Raw genomic sequence first — 14,288 nt, 5'->3', positions numbered from 1 at the left:
GGCACAACCAACAGTCCACTAACATGCGCACCCTCCCAGGATCTTAACCTGCACCCATCCTACTTCTCATCTGCCGTTTGTTTCCCGAGAAATTCCGAAAAATAAAATTAAAAATAAAAAAACCGAAAAACACCGCACCCCGCTCTCTGTATGGCGGTTCGAGCCTCCGTCTCGCGGTTCCCAATCGACGCCCGAGCCCACGAAAGCTCAGGCATCCCATGGGGCGTTTCGGTGACGCCGTTCGCGACCTAAGACGAGAGCAGCCATTCGCCGGCGTACGGATCGGACGGCCAGCTGCTGCCGAGGTGTGAGAACTGCTGGGCGTATTTCAACACTTACTGCGAGCTGGATCAGTGGTCGTGGAACTGTGCCTTGTGCGGAAACCCTCAGGGGCTTTCGTCTCAGACCATTGCTCGATACTCCCACCCTGAGTCTTGCCCCGAGACGATGTCCTCGTTCGTAGATCTGGAGCTTCCTGGTTGGTCATTTGCCCACACCTTCGTCCGATTTCTCTTTTTGTTTGGTTGCCGAGAAAATGAACTTATAATTTTCCAATTTTTCAGTGCTAATATGATTTCGCTTTCTGTTTGTTTGCCGAGAAAATGCGCTTCGATTTTCGAATATTTCAGTGCTAATTTGTATTTGTGCTTTTTCTTGTTCTCCTATTGTGCAGCAGAAGAGTCAGATGAAGCAATGCAACCTCGCCCGGTTTATGTTGCGGCCATTGATTTGTCCTGTAAGTTTGGTGCTTCAAATTTGATGTCACTTGGTGGAAGTTGTAATGTTTTTATTGGCTGATTGCAGTTGATCATATTGGATAATGGCCATTCATATGTATAATTTGGCGTAATTGTCTTCGAAATATTACTTTGGGGGAGAGTTAAATATTGGGCATCTTTTTGGGCTTCGGTTACTAAAGAGTTTAATAATTGCTCTCTATCTCAAATACTGTGGGATTTGTTAGCAGCAGTTAAGTGAGCTTGGTCTAGAATTGGCTACTGTAGCCAATTCCTATTAGGATTTTCCTTTCTAATTTGTTGGTGGACTTCTTATCCACTTCTGTGTTTTTCTCTATTCTTTAATAAAATTGTTTCTTCTCAAAAAAAAAAAAAAAAATTGTCTTCGAAATAAGGTTGATGATTTCTAGTCATGTCGTTGGGCTGCGTGTTGTTGATGATAACGATGAGAATTGATATCCATTTAGGTTCTGTCGAACTCATTTCTCTGCTGTGTTGATCCTGTACTTTTTCGTAATGTTTGATATGTCGGTTTAGTTGGGGGTATGTGTTTTAGGATATAGATTTGAAGCTTAATCTCATTGGTAAATATGTCACTAGAGCTGAAAGATATTTTTACGAATGCGATTACCTTTTCATGAATTTAAAAAACGATGTTCAGGTTTCTGTTAGTTACTTATTCGGCTTCTGTTTTTCTGGGTTTGGAGACCGGTGGGGGTGTCAAGTTAAAACAAATATGTATTTCAAAATGCTTATTTTGGAGGGTATTATTTGAAAGACTCAAATGACTATATTGCCAAGGCTATACGTATGAACTTTGGAGAACTTAATTCGTACTTGAATCTTTGAGATTTGAGGGCTTTTACTTGTGTTTGTTTTCATCATTCTTCCATGCTTGCCAACTAAGAAAAACATTCTCGGGCTTAGCTTTAATATAGATGATTAAAAAACACTTATATTTGAAGGCGAACATTTGGAACTTGACAAGGAACATTAATTTAATTCTTTAAGCATTGTAGCACCTGGAGTGGAAATTTAAGCATATTGTCGGCTATATTGACATTGTGGTTGATGTTGATAGTTTCAATGTTTTTGATTGGGCTACAGAGAGGAGGTGGAAACCCTTGGACTCCAGCCTTGTATGGGAAATAGTTAGATGTATCATATGTAATCAAATGTGTTGTTCACTTGGCTTTTAGTTCTTTTAATCAAAGCCGAAAAATCTAGTTAAAAGAGTTAAGATATGAGAAAGATCTTCTAGCCATGTATCATTTACGTTTCTTAATCTGTGCATTTTCTCCTTTTTAAATTGGTTATAGTATCATCAGATCAGTGACATTTGTCTTTTGTGGATTTTATTTCAGCTTCAGAAGAATTTTTGGAACTTACTAAAAGTGCATTGCTGGCCTCTTTGGAAGGTTGGTTGATACTTGTTACTTGAAAATGGTTTTTTTGTTTCATTTCTTAATGATGCTGTACTTGACAGCTAAACTCTCACATTCAATTTTCTTTTTACAGCTCTTGGGCCTGGTTCTCTGTTCGGTCTTGCTACCTTTAGCCACAAATTAGGGTTGTGTGATGTTCAAGGACCTATACCAGTTGTGAAGAATGTTTTCATTCCACCGGAAACAGAGGGCAACCTACCATTTGAGCTTGAAGATGTCATGCCTTTGTTACAGTTTTTGGCTCCAGTAAGTCAGCCACAGTGTTTTGACTTTTATCTTCTTTTTGTGCAATATATATATATATATATATATAGATATATATATGTATATATGTATATGTAACTGCACCCAAATTCACAGTTGTGGAGCTGTGGTATATATAATTTTTGTGTGAGCTAAATTCAGCAACTTTGTCACAGGTGGAAACTTGTAAGGACCGTATTGGATCAGCACTTGAAACGCTTAGGCCAGCAACTTCATGGGAGAGAACTACAGCAGCTGGTCAAGGAATTGATGGTGTTTTGATGGGTGGGCGAGGTTTTGGGGTGGCAATGGAAGGGCTTTTGAACTACCTTGGGTCAGAATTTGGAAGTACATTTGCATTAGGTGAGGGGATGAATGTGAAAGCTAATAAACTGTATATTTATTTGGTAGCACAATGCTCTTCCATACATCGGTAGTGTTTCAAATCTTCTTCATTTCATCAGATGATTTAAATTAGTGACGTATGTTATCTCCTTTGAATGTAACTGCAGGTAGAGTTTTTGCATTTTTGCCGGGTCCTCCTGAGTATGGAGCTGGGCAACTAGATACAAGACGGTACGGTGAACAATATGCTAGTAAGGGAGAGGATGCGGATCATGCATTGCTTCCTGAGCAGACACCGTTCTACAAAGATCTGGTAGTTTAATCTTCCGTATCATTGTTATTATATGCTGGGGATTTATTTTGGAAATGCAAACATTGACATATTTTACAGGCTGCTGTCGCTGTTCAAGCAGGTGTTTGCATAGACATTTTGCTGTTACAAATGAGTATACAGATTTGGCATCTTTGAAGTTTCTAAGAGTAGACAGTGGAGGCTCATTGTATTTATATTCGAATACCGATGATTCAACTCTTCCTCAGGACATGTGAGTATACCTCAGAAAATACTGTATTATTTTGACTTGCATACATGTCTGTGTGTATGATTATGAAAATTGGAGATGACACATTAGGCTCTTAATATTATGAATAATTTGATGGACAACTCATGTTTATTTTTTATATAAGTAAATATGTTTTACCAGTACATTTAATACAGTGGCTTTCTTCATCCATAAAATAAATGTGAAGCAATTTAGATTTCATGAATTCTTAAATATTTTAGAGAGTACTGATATGAGATGGGTGTTTTGGTTGTTCAAATTTTTAGGGTATGCTGATTGTCGTATGCATTATTTTCAGGTACCGAATGCTAAGTCGGCCCTATGCTTTTGGTTGTGTACTGAGGTTGAGGACCTCATCTGAATTCAAGACCGGCCACTCTGTGAGTGTTTTGTTGTTTCATTTTAGAGTTACAATTTTATCATTTTCTTATTCTATATCCTTTGTTTATTTTGCAGTATGGTCATTTCTTTCCAGATCCACAGTATGAGAATGTTCAACACATTATCTGTTGTGATTCTTATGCTACATATGCTTATGACTTTGAATTTGAAGATACGAAGGGATTTGCAAAGTAAGTATTTTCCTCAGATGGCCATCAGGGCATCTTTTTTTTGGCTAAACACAAATGAATTTTGATAGCTTTATATGACTTTGAGTTTGGAGATACCAAGGATTCTCAGGTGCTTATTTATGGCTAATTATAATAATATTGAAATCCCTAACTTGAAATTCATACTTTCTCTTCCTTTTCTAGTTGCTATTTTCTTTTTACTAAAGTTTTAGCATGATCCTCTAGTTTCTTTGTCAGCTTACCTTAAAAGATCTCTGAAACATGTGTTTCCCCAAACCACACCCCATCTCCATCATTTGTAGGGGGAAATTTTACTAATTGATCAGTCCTTTGTATGCCAACTTTCCAGCTCTCTACCTCAAAAAGTTGTTTAGTTAAAGATCCTTGTTAGTTACTATGTCAAGTATGCAAGATTTTATCTGGTGGTTATAATCAACTAGTTTTGAGAGACCATGAAGTAATTACAAAAAGGACACACTATGGGCGCCCAAAAATTTGCTCTATAAAACTTCAATATTTCATTACCACCAAATGAAATATTTTTCGAGAAATTTTAATAAATAAGATTGGGGAAGAGGATTCTTTCCTCCTGCCGCTGCTCTGCTCAGTTGACTTAAAATCCATAAATTATATAGCCAATGAAATAATTTCTAAAGGAATTTCAATAAATGACCATTTTTTCTTTTTTGTGATCAAAAGAGAGGAAGGGATCTCCTCCCTCATGCGGCTTCTGCTGTGCTCCCCCTCTCCTCCTCCTGCTGTGCACCCTCCCCCTCTCTTTTGCTGCCCCCTCCCCCTTCCTCCTCCTCCCTCGGCCTGCCATGCTCCCTCCTCCATTCTCTCTTCCGAAGCTGGCCGTCTTTACTCCCTCTTCCTTTTGATTTTTTATGGTTTAGTTTTCTTGTAACTTTTAGTGAATGAAAAGTAAATTTTAAGTGTAATGAGTTAATACATTATTTAAAATCTGGAAATGGGTGTCTAGAAAAAATTTGCTGTGTCGATAAAGATACCCAAAGAAACTAATTCTCTTCCGGTTATTTCCGGTGAAAGATTAATTACCAATCAGCTTGCCAATCTTCCACGCAAAACAGCTTAATCATATATAGAAGAGTGAATGCTACTTCTTTCAAATACAATGAATTTTACCAATCATCTGTTGCTGTTGTAGCTTTTAATTCTTGACCAGAATATTACTGCAAGTTATCATTTACGGATTTCAATCCCTATGATTGTGTGATATGTGCATTTTAATCCAGTCCTGGGTACACTGTTGTATTTTGCAGACATGGATCAGAGCCTCCTATTATACAGATTGCATTTCAATACACTGTTGTACTCCCTTCTGAGGAGCTCTCCGATTCAACATCTGTTTCCTCAAGTAGGTATGGTTAGTTTTACAGGCAGCCTATGTTTTGTAATCATCCTACCACCTCAGTTGCTTCTTTAATTCTCCTTTTAACGTATTTTATAATTCAACATTTTGTTGCATTTTGTCTATACTTATACTGAATATGGTGTCAAACAGTTATTTTACCTGAGTATGCTTATAGAAGTTAGAAGTTACTTCTCTTATGCTTTGCATCTGATTGATGCCAAGTTTCAGTGACTGATCCCCTTCTAAAAAATTATTTTCTCCCGTCCATAATGTTTGCCTCTGTGTGGTGTTGCCACCACCACTATTGCAATTATGATCACTTTTTAAATTCTAACATTTAATAACTACTTTTGGCTGAGCCTGCTAATGTTTTTGTAGAGGCAAGTATTCCCTTAAACGACAACTAAGGATCCGAACACTCCAATGTGGAGTTGCCCAAAATATGAATGAACTCTATGACAGTGTTGATCCTGAAGTGATCCTGTCACTGCTTGTTCACAAGGTATACTCCTCCAGTTCTGTTCCTTGTGTTCTTTAGATTGTCTTTTATTTTGATTACTAAAATATTACTGCTTGGTGTGAATTAACTTGATGTTGGGTTCAGTTACTTAACCTTTGCTCCAATTTGTTGTTAATTTCGATAAACTTACTGCTCTTGTAAACTTTATGATTAATAGAATTGTCAATGAAGAAAAAGATAAATATTTGGGTGAATAGAATAACTCTACAACAACAACAACAAAGCCTTTTCCCACTAAGTGGGGTCGGCTATATGAATCCTAGAACGCCATTGCGCTCGGTTTTGTGTCATGTCCTCCGTTAGATCCAAGTACTCTAAGTCTTTTCTTAGAGTCTCTTCCAAAGTTTTCCTAGGTCTTCCTCTACCCCTTTGGCCCTGAACCTCTGTCCCGTAGTCACATCTTCGAACCGGAGCGTCAGTCGGCCTTCTTTGCACATGTCCAAATCATCGGAGCCGATTTTCTCTCATCTTTCCTACAATTTCGGCTACTCCTACTTTACCTCGGATATCCTCATTCCCAATCTTATCCTTTCTCGTGTGCCCACACATCCCACGAAGCATCCTCATCTCCGCTACACCCATTTTGTGTACGTGTTGATGCTTCACCGCCCAACATTCTGTGCCATACAACATCGCTGGCCTTATTGCCGTCCTATAAAATTTTCCCTTGAGCTTCAGTGGCCTACGACGGTCACACAACACGCCGGATGCACTCTTACACTTCATCCATCCAGCTCGTATTCTATGGTTGAGATCTCCATCTAATTCTCCGTTCTCTTGCAAGATAGATCCTAGGTAGCGAAAACGGTCGCTTTTTGTGATCTTCGCTAGATTGCTCCGGTCATTAGTGTGGATAAGTATATAAATGGATAGAGATAGGAAAGCAAACACAAGATGTACGTGGTTCACCCAGATTGGCTACGTCCACGGAATAGAAGAGTTCTCATTAATTGTGAAGGGTTTACACAAGTACATAGGTTCAAGCTTTCCTTTAGTGAGTACAAGTGAATGATTTAGTACAAATGACATTAGGAAATATTGTGGGAGAATGATCTCGTGATCACGAAACTTCTAAGTATCGGAGTGTGGTGTCGTCTTGACTTGCCTTATCTGTCTCATAGGTAGATGTGGCATCTTCTCTGGAAGTACTCTTCCTCCATCCAGGGGTGGTATCTTTAACTGGTGGAGATGCACAAGGTAATGTATCAATTTCACTTGAAGCTTACTTGTAGTCTCAGGCTTGGTCAAGCGCGATACAAACCATGTAGTAGGAGTCTCCCAAGTCGCCGAGCTAGGGGGTCTGCTGAAAGAGGTGACAGACAAGGTAAGCAATCAGAGCTCCGACTGATTGTTCACCTTCTCCCCATCTTGCAGCAGCATGAAGGATAAAAAGAAGAAAAATGAGAAGAGATGATATGAGATACTTTTGCTTTTGAAGAAGTAACTTTCCACAGGCTTATTCTTGAACTGAGCTGGAGGGTTTTCTGGTTTCCTCCAGAGTATAAGGCCGACTGAAGAATTTGAGGGTCAAAACAAGTCCATCAAATCTAGAGTACGTTCCACCCTGCTGATATGGGATACTTTTGCTTTTGACAGAGTAATGGGTGTATCGGCACGTGTGCTGTTACGCTTGTCTCCACATGCTTCCTTGTATCCTTCGCACTTGCCCTATCTGTTCCTCAAGTAGATGCGGAATCTTCCCTGGAAACATAAGATGTTGAAGATGAGTACTCGAGAGCAATGCCAGGTAAGTAATCAGGTAAGGGGTTCCAGGCAGTCAGTTCCTGGCTGGAAGCTTGATCCAAGTGCTGACTGATTGCTCTCTTTCTCCTTGTCTTGCAGGTAAAAACAAGGCCAAAGGAAAAGACAGGGAAAAAGCATGATATGGGATACTCTTGCTTTTAACCCTGATGATATGAGATATTCTTGCTCTAGTATAGCTTGTTTGCAGAGGTATTATCGGGGGGAAAGAAAGCTGAATATTTCGAAAGGCTTCGTTGGGAGTGCCCTCTCAGATATGATGAAGGGTTGAGCATTTTTGCAGGTCTGCCTGTCCGTTGGGGATGGAGGTCGACATATATAGGAGTCTCCCTAACAACAAGTAGTAATGCTATTCCTTTACCCTGCTTGGTCATAGCACGGTAGTGGGAGCTGCCAGTTTCACATGTTTTAACTCTGTCAGAGCACTTTGAAAAAGTGGTTTGTGGTATCTGGCTCTCGAGATTCGGAGAACGATGCCTCTTCGATTTTTGAGAAAGCAATCATGCTGGGGGTCTGGCTCTCGAGATTCGTAGAGCAGTGTCTCTTCGATTTTTGAGGAAGTAATCATGTTGGGAGTCTGGCTCTCGAGATTCGGAGGGCGGTGCCTCTTCGATTTTGTAGCAAGCAATCCTGTTGGGAGTGTTGTCTCGAATGTGAGTAAAGGTTGGACATGTTTGCTAGTCTACCTTGCCACGAAGCACAAAGGTTGACACACAGAGACTTTCCAATTATCCAGCAATGGTACTGTTCCTTTACCCTCTCTTCGCTTTTGAGAAAGTAGTCATGTTGGGAGTCTGGCTCTCGAGATTCGGAGGACGGTGCCTCTTCGATTTTGGAGCAAGCAATCTTGTTGGGAGTGTTTTCTCGAAAGTGAGTAAAGGTTGGGCATGTTTGCTAGTCTACATTGCCACGAAGCACAGAGGTTGACACACAGGGACTTTCCAATTATCCAGCAGTGGTACTGTTCCTTTACCCTTGTGGGTAATAATATGGTAGCTAGACCTTCAAAATTTATGTGTCTAAACTTTGTTAGTGCTGTTTCTTTGCTATTCTTTTACCTTTCTTGGTCAGAGCGATGTAGTGGGAGCTGCAAGCTTCACGTGCTTAACTTTGGCAGAGAACTTTGGCAAAGTTATCTGTGGTACCCATGAGCTATTGTTGCGTGTGGGAAGTGGGTGATTGAACAGTAAGATTCATGTGCTTTCTACTTCACCAGAAGTCTTCGACAGAATTCCCATAATTTCTGCAAAGCTGAGTGCGTGTGACAGGTTCTGACAAGGCTAGAAAAGTAGGTGCCTCTTCGATTTCTGAGATCGGCCCTCGTGGTCTCTGAGCAGCCCAGCTTTTGAGAAAGCGAGCGCCTCTTCGATTGATTCGGAGAACGATGCCTCATCGATTTTTGAGAAAGCAATCATGCTGGGGGTCTGGCTCTCGAAGATTCGGGGAGCAGTGTCTCTTCGATTTTTGAGAAAGTAATCACGTTGGGAGTCTGGCTCTCGAGATTCGGAGGGCGGTGCCTCTTCGATTTTGGAGCAAGCAATCTTGTTGGGAGTGTTTTCTCGAATGTGAGTAAAGGTTGGGCATGTTTGCTAGTCTACCTTGCCACGAAGCACAGAGGTTGACACACAGGGACTTTCCAATTATCCAGCAATGGTACTGTTCCTTTACCCTCTCTTTGATTTTTAAGAAAGTAGTCATGTTGGGAGTCTGGCTCTCGAGATTCGGAGGACGGTGCCTCTTCGATTTTGGAGCAAGCAATCTTATTGGGAGTGTTTTCTCGAATGTGAGTAAAGGTTGGGCATGTTTGCTAGTCTACCTTGCCACGAAGCACAGAGGTTGACACACAGGGACTTTCCAATTATCCAGCAGTGGTACTGTTCCTTTACCCTTGTGGGTAATAATATGGTAGCTAGACCTTCAAAATTTATGGGTCTAAACTTTGTTAATGCTGTTTCTTTGCTATTCTTTTACCCTTCTTGGTCAGAGCGATGTAGTGGGAGCTGCAAGCTTCACGTGCTCAACTTTGGCAGAGAACTTTGGCAAAGTTATCTGTGGTACCCATGAGCTATTGTTGCGTGTGGGAAGTGGGTGATTGAACAGTAAGATTCATGTGTTTTCTACTTCCCCAGAAGTCTTCGACAGAATGCCCATAATTTCTGCAAAGCTGAGTGTGCGTGTGACGGGTGCTGACAAGGCTGGAAAAGTAGGTGCCTCTTCGATTTCTAAGATCGGCCCTCGTGGTCTCTGGGGAGCCCAGCTTTTGAGAAAGCGAGCGCCTCTTCGATTTCTGAGATCGGCCTTCGTGGTCTTTGAGCAGCCCAACTTTTGAGAAAGCAAACGCCTCTTCGATTTCTGAGATCAACCCTCGTGATCTCTAAGCAGCCCAGCTTTTGAGAAAGCAAACGCCTCTTCGATTTCTGAGCAGGCGCCTCTTCGATTTCCGAAGCTCCGTCGAGTGCAGATTTTTATAGAGGCTGACATTAAGTTCCAAAGCACACTTGAATCTCCACCAGTAGAAGCTTCATTCTTGCACTTCTAAGATCTTGATTTGTCCGACCTCTTCTCTCTTCAACACCTTTGAAAATGTCTGGCCCCTCCGACCGTCGTTTTGACTTGAACCTTGTTGAAGAGGCAGCCCCGCCTTCTCCAGACAACATATGGCGCCCATCCTTCGTCTCTCCTACTGGTCCTCTTACCGTTGGGGATTCCGTGATGAAGAATGATATGACCGCTGCGGTGGTGGCCAGGAACCTTCTCACTCCCAAAGATAACAGACTACTTTCCAAACGGTCTGATGAGTTAGCTGTTAAGGATTCGCTGGCTCTCAGTGTTCAGTGTGCAGGTTCTGTGTCTAATATGGCCCAACGCCTATTTGCTCGAACCCGTCAAGTTGAATCCTTGGCGGCTGAAGTGATGAGTCTCAAACAGGAGATTAGAGGGCTCAAGCATGAGAATAAACAGTTGCACCGGCTCGCACATGACTATGCTACAAACATGAAGAGGAAGCTTGACCAGATGAAGGAAACTGATGGTCAGGTTTTACTTGATCATCAGAGATTTGTGGGTTTGTTCCAAAGGCATTTATTGCCTTCGTCTTCTGGGGCTGTACCGCGTAATGAAGCTCCGAATGATCAACCTCTGATGCCTCCTCCTTCTAGGGTTCTGTCCAGTACTGAGGCTCCAAATGATCCCCCTCCGGTGCCTTCTCTTTCTGGGGCTCTACCGACTGCTGAGACTTCTCCTAAGCAACCTTTATGAAGGCTCCGTCTTGTGTGTTTATTTTGACTCATGTATATGTACATATTTGTAAGCAGTTCCTGCACTTCCATTCTTGTACTCAAAGTTCAAAAAAATCTTTATTCATTTCACTTAGAATTTCTCACCAACACAACAGTTGTTTTTTGTTCTATAGGTTATACTAGCCTCTTTGGAGCAAGGAGTTCGGGAAGGCAGAATATTGCTTCATGATTGGCTTGTGATCCTAACAGCTCAATACAATGAAGCTTATAAACTAATTCAGTACAAGAATGGAAGTGCAGGAACTGCTCAGATTGATATTGCATTCACACAATGTCCAGAACTGCAGTCTTTACCCTGCTTGGTTTTTGCATTGCTTCGAAATCCTCTGCTCCGTTTTCATGAAGAAGGTGTTCATCCAGACTACCGAATCTACCTGCAGTGTCTTTTCAGGTATGTGATGCACACAAAAATGTTTTCTGGGATTTTGTTGATGGGTTCAAACTTCAAACTATAAGATTATGGAACGTAGTTTTCTTTTTGCATCTTATGCATCATCATATTCTTATTGCTATATTGTGTGACAGGACAACGTATGTTGTCTAAAAACAAACAAAAGTTGTTTTTTATATTTGATTCCCCACCCTGTCTTATGTATTTTTGTGCTCAAGAAGATTGAAATTCTTCCTGCAGTACATATATTTTACTACAACGAAGCATAAACTTTACAATTTTCTGTTCTGGAAACTTTGTGCAGCGCTCTGGAACCAAGTTCACTTCATCGTGCCGTGTATCCTGTGCTGACCTCCTATTCTACTCCAGAAAAACAAGCATACCCACTCCCTTCACTGAGTCGTGCAGCACTGATTACCAGTGGTAGTCCTATATTTTTCCTTGATGCATTTACGGCTCTGATTGTGTTCTACTACGGCAGATCCTTCACTTCCGTTTCCTCCACCTCATGATTGTAAGTTATAAGTCAGTTCTAGAAACTTCCTAAGCATATATATGGTCATTAAATTTGAAAGAATCTGGCAGTGCTTCCCTTCTGACATAATATCTATTAGGTTTGCTGTGGACTGTGATCAACAAATTGAAGCAAGAGAGATGCATCACCCCCAAGCTCATATTTATCAGAGGAGGGCAGGACGACGCCACAACTTTTGAGAATTATCTTATTGAGGAACAGGACGTTGACGGGAATGGTATAACGAGGGTTATGGGTTTTGTTTCCTTTCTTGATGATCTTACAGAGCGTGTGTTAGAATACATCAAGTCTAGCATCTGAATTCAATCACAAGGTACAGAAAACAGGGTGCAAATTGTACATTTTGAAGGGGTGATTAAATCAGAGCTGACTGCTCGTTTAAACTTGTGTGGAGATGGACGTTGAGAGTTTGAATCCTGGGGGTCGAATCAACTGTAGCAACGGCATCTAATCCTTTTTTATTCAAGAGCAACCTGCGAGGTGCAAATTACACAGAAATCACATTTACTAATAGTTGTTGTAAAAGATGGTAGCAGGCATGGAAGAGCTCAACATTTTCTGGTAAAAGTTGCTTTTGCGTTTTCCATTGCTTGGGTTTAAAACCATGTAGTTGAAGGTGGAAATTTTGGTGTAGTGTTTTTTGGCCAGAGTTTTGCTACACATCCCCTGCTAAAAGTTTAGAAGCACAAATTGGTGATTGACTCAAAATATTTTGTAATTTGAATAAATTATTCCGTATTCAATTGACAACCAATGCGATGAAGTGCGTGAATGATCTCTCTTGTCGCTCTTGTATTTTACATCACAACCAACAACAGTATTCTAGATAACCCCACCACGTTCCCGAAAGACTAAACCAAAACACAACGAACTCACCCCAAAATTTCCATTTTGTTCGCTATCTTTCAATTAATAAAACATACCCTTTTAAACTTTTGCATCAAAGATTATATAAACAAACTAAAATCCTAATTCCAAAACAAACCCCTGCTTTAAAATTTTCTCATCTTTCCTCTAAAAGCAATCAGAAAATGCAAGCACACAAACAAATTACTGAAGCTTGGGGAAGAGATTGATGGTACGGAAGACGGATAACCTAAGGTGGGGACTCGTGCATGATCCTTGGCTGTTTCGTGCTGTACAATAAAAAAGGAGAGCAAAACGGAGAACGAAAACGAAAGCTCACTTCGCATCAGCTTTTTAGGGAGCAGCAGCTCTCGATTTCCCCATATTCAGCTAAACCTCAAAAACCTATCAGAATCGTTCAAAAACGAAAAAAAAACCCGATATATATAAAAAATAAAAAAGTCAGATTTGAGGAAAAATAGAGATGAAAAAAATACCCAGGAGAAGGAGAGGATGAGACGCTGTATAACGGAGAAGGAGAAAGGAGGGACGCGCTGGAGGAGAAGATGCCATCCAACGGAGCTAAAGCGGGTGCAGATTCTGATGAGGGATGTTTTGATGATGCAGGGATTTCGAGGACACTGGATTACCTTGGAATTTCTCCGTTTGTGACTAAGAACACTCGAGAACAACGTTTTAGTCTTCAACAGATGATCTCTTAGAGGGATTGGATACCATATGTCTTGGAGGCAATCATTCCATTTTCTGTAATTGATAACCAATCTCTTTATTTTTCCCGGACTTGTTCTAATGTTTTTTGACATAGAAGGCTGGACGTGCCCAAGGAAACTAGGATGGTCTGATCAATCCTAATTTTATCAAGGAATTGATCTATTGTTTGCATACTTCTTTATCATTGGGCATTGCCAAAATGTGATGCAGTCTGATGGGGCATTTTCCATCTCTCCTTGTATGGAAGCTTCACGAAATGTCGTTCACGTTCCCAGAATTTATTTGGAACATCAGCACAACACTCAAGTAAAAGTTTTGTTTTTTTTTTTTTTTTCTTTCACTATTTCAGCCATCCCGAAAGAGTATTTAACTACCCATGGAAGAGTAGTATTACCAATCTGGAATCCTAGGGGTGTGAAAGAAAAAAAAATTGGATATCGATAGCAAGTCTATTCCCAGAATAACATCTTCTCCATAGTGGTCGTATTTTTAGAAAGAATGTCTATGGTTGAAGGACTATGTGAGTGAACAGAAAAGAGGTTTAGAATATGAATGGGAATGGATGAAGCATTTGTGGGAATCCAACAACTCTTAGGAAGGCATTTACTATGATTAGTAGATATGGAAGCACCAATATCTACTAGGGTTGTGGCAACTGTAACATAGCCTTCATTTGGAGGAGTAATAATCAGGCGAATATGAGGCCTAAAAGAATCTCGTTGATTTTATGTTGCATGTATTGGAAATAATGCTTCATCACCAGAATTAGGGACCTTTTGATCTAGTTGGATTTGGGAATCGGTCGAAACTCTCAGCTCTGATGGTTCGTTTCTATTGAAATTTGAAGGAGTATTTTTTATTATTACGAAGAAACAAAGTACAAAAATAGCTCATATATATGAGCGTGGGAAGAAGAGAAAACCA

The 14,288-nt window shown here is 40.6% G+C and overlaps 1 long non-coding RNA gene and 1 pseudogene across 1 annotated transcript; one reads left to right on the top strand and one right to left on the bottom strand.

The window, feature by feature from the left end:
• On the top strand, positions 1–12,549 carry LOC103414707 (protein transport protein SEC23 D-like; annotated as a pseudogene).
• On the bottom strand, positions 12,016–13,267 carry LOC139189313 (uncharacterized). The gene is made up of 3 exons (XR_011573088.1): positions 13,130–13,267; positions 12,973–13,037; positions 12,016–12,259 (listed from the first exon to the last, which is right to left on the bottom strand). It is a non-coding gene; the product is annotated as an uncharacterized lncRNA (long non-coding RNA).
• Positions 13,268–14,288: the final 1,021 nt, after the last annotated feature.

The sequence above is a fragment of the Malus domestica genome, chromosome 11 (assembly GCF_042453785.1).
Source record: "Malus domestica chromosome 11, GDT2T_hap1".
Lineage (NCBI taxonomy): Eukaryota > Viridiplantae > Streptophyta > Magnoliopsida > Rosales > Rosaceae > Malus > Malus domestica.
Note: the sequence above shows the minus strand (reverse complement) of the source record. Positions and strands in the feature narration are given on the sequence as shown.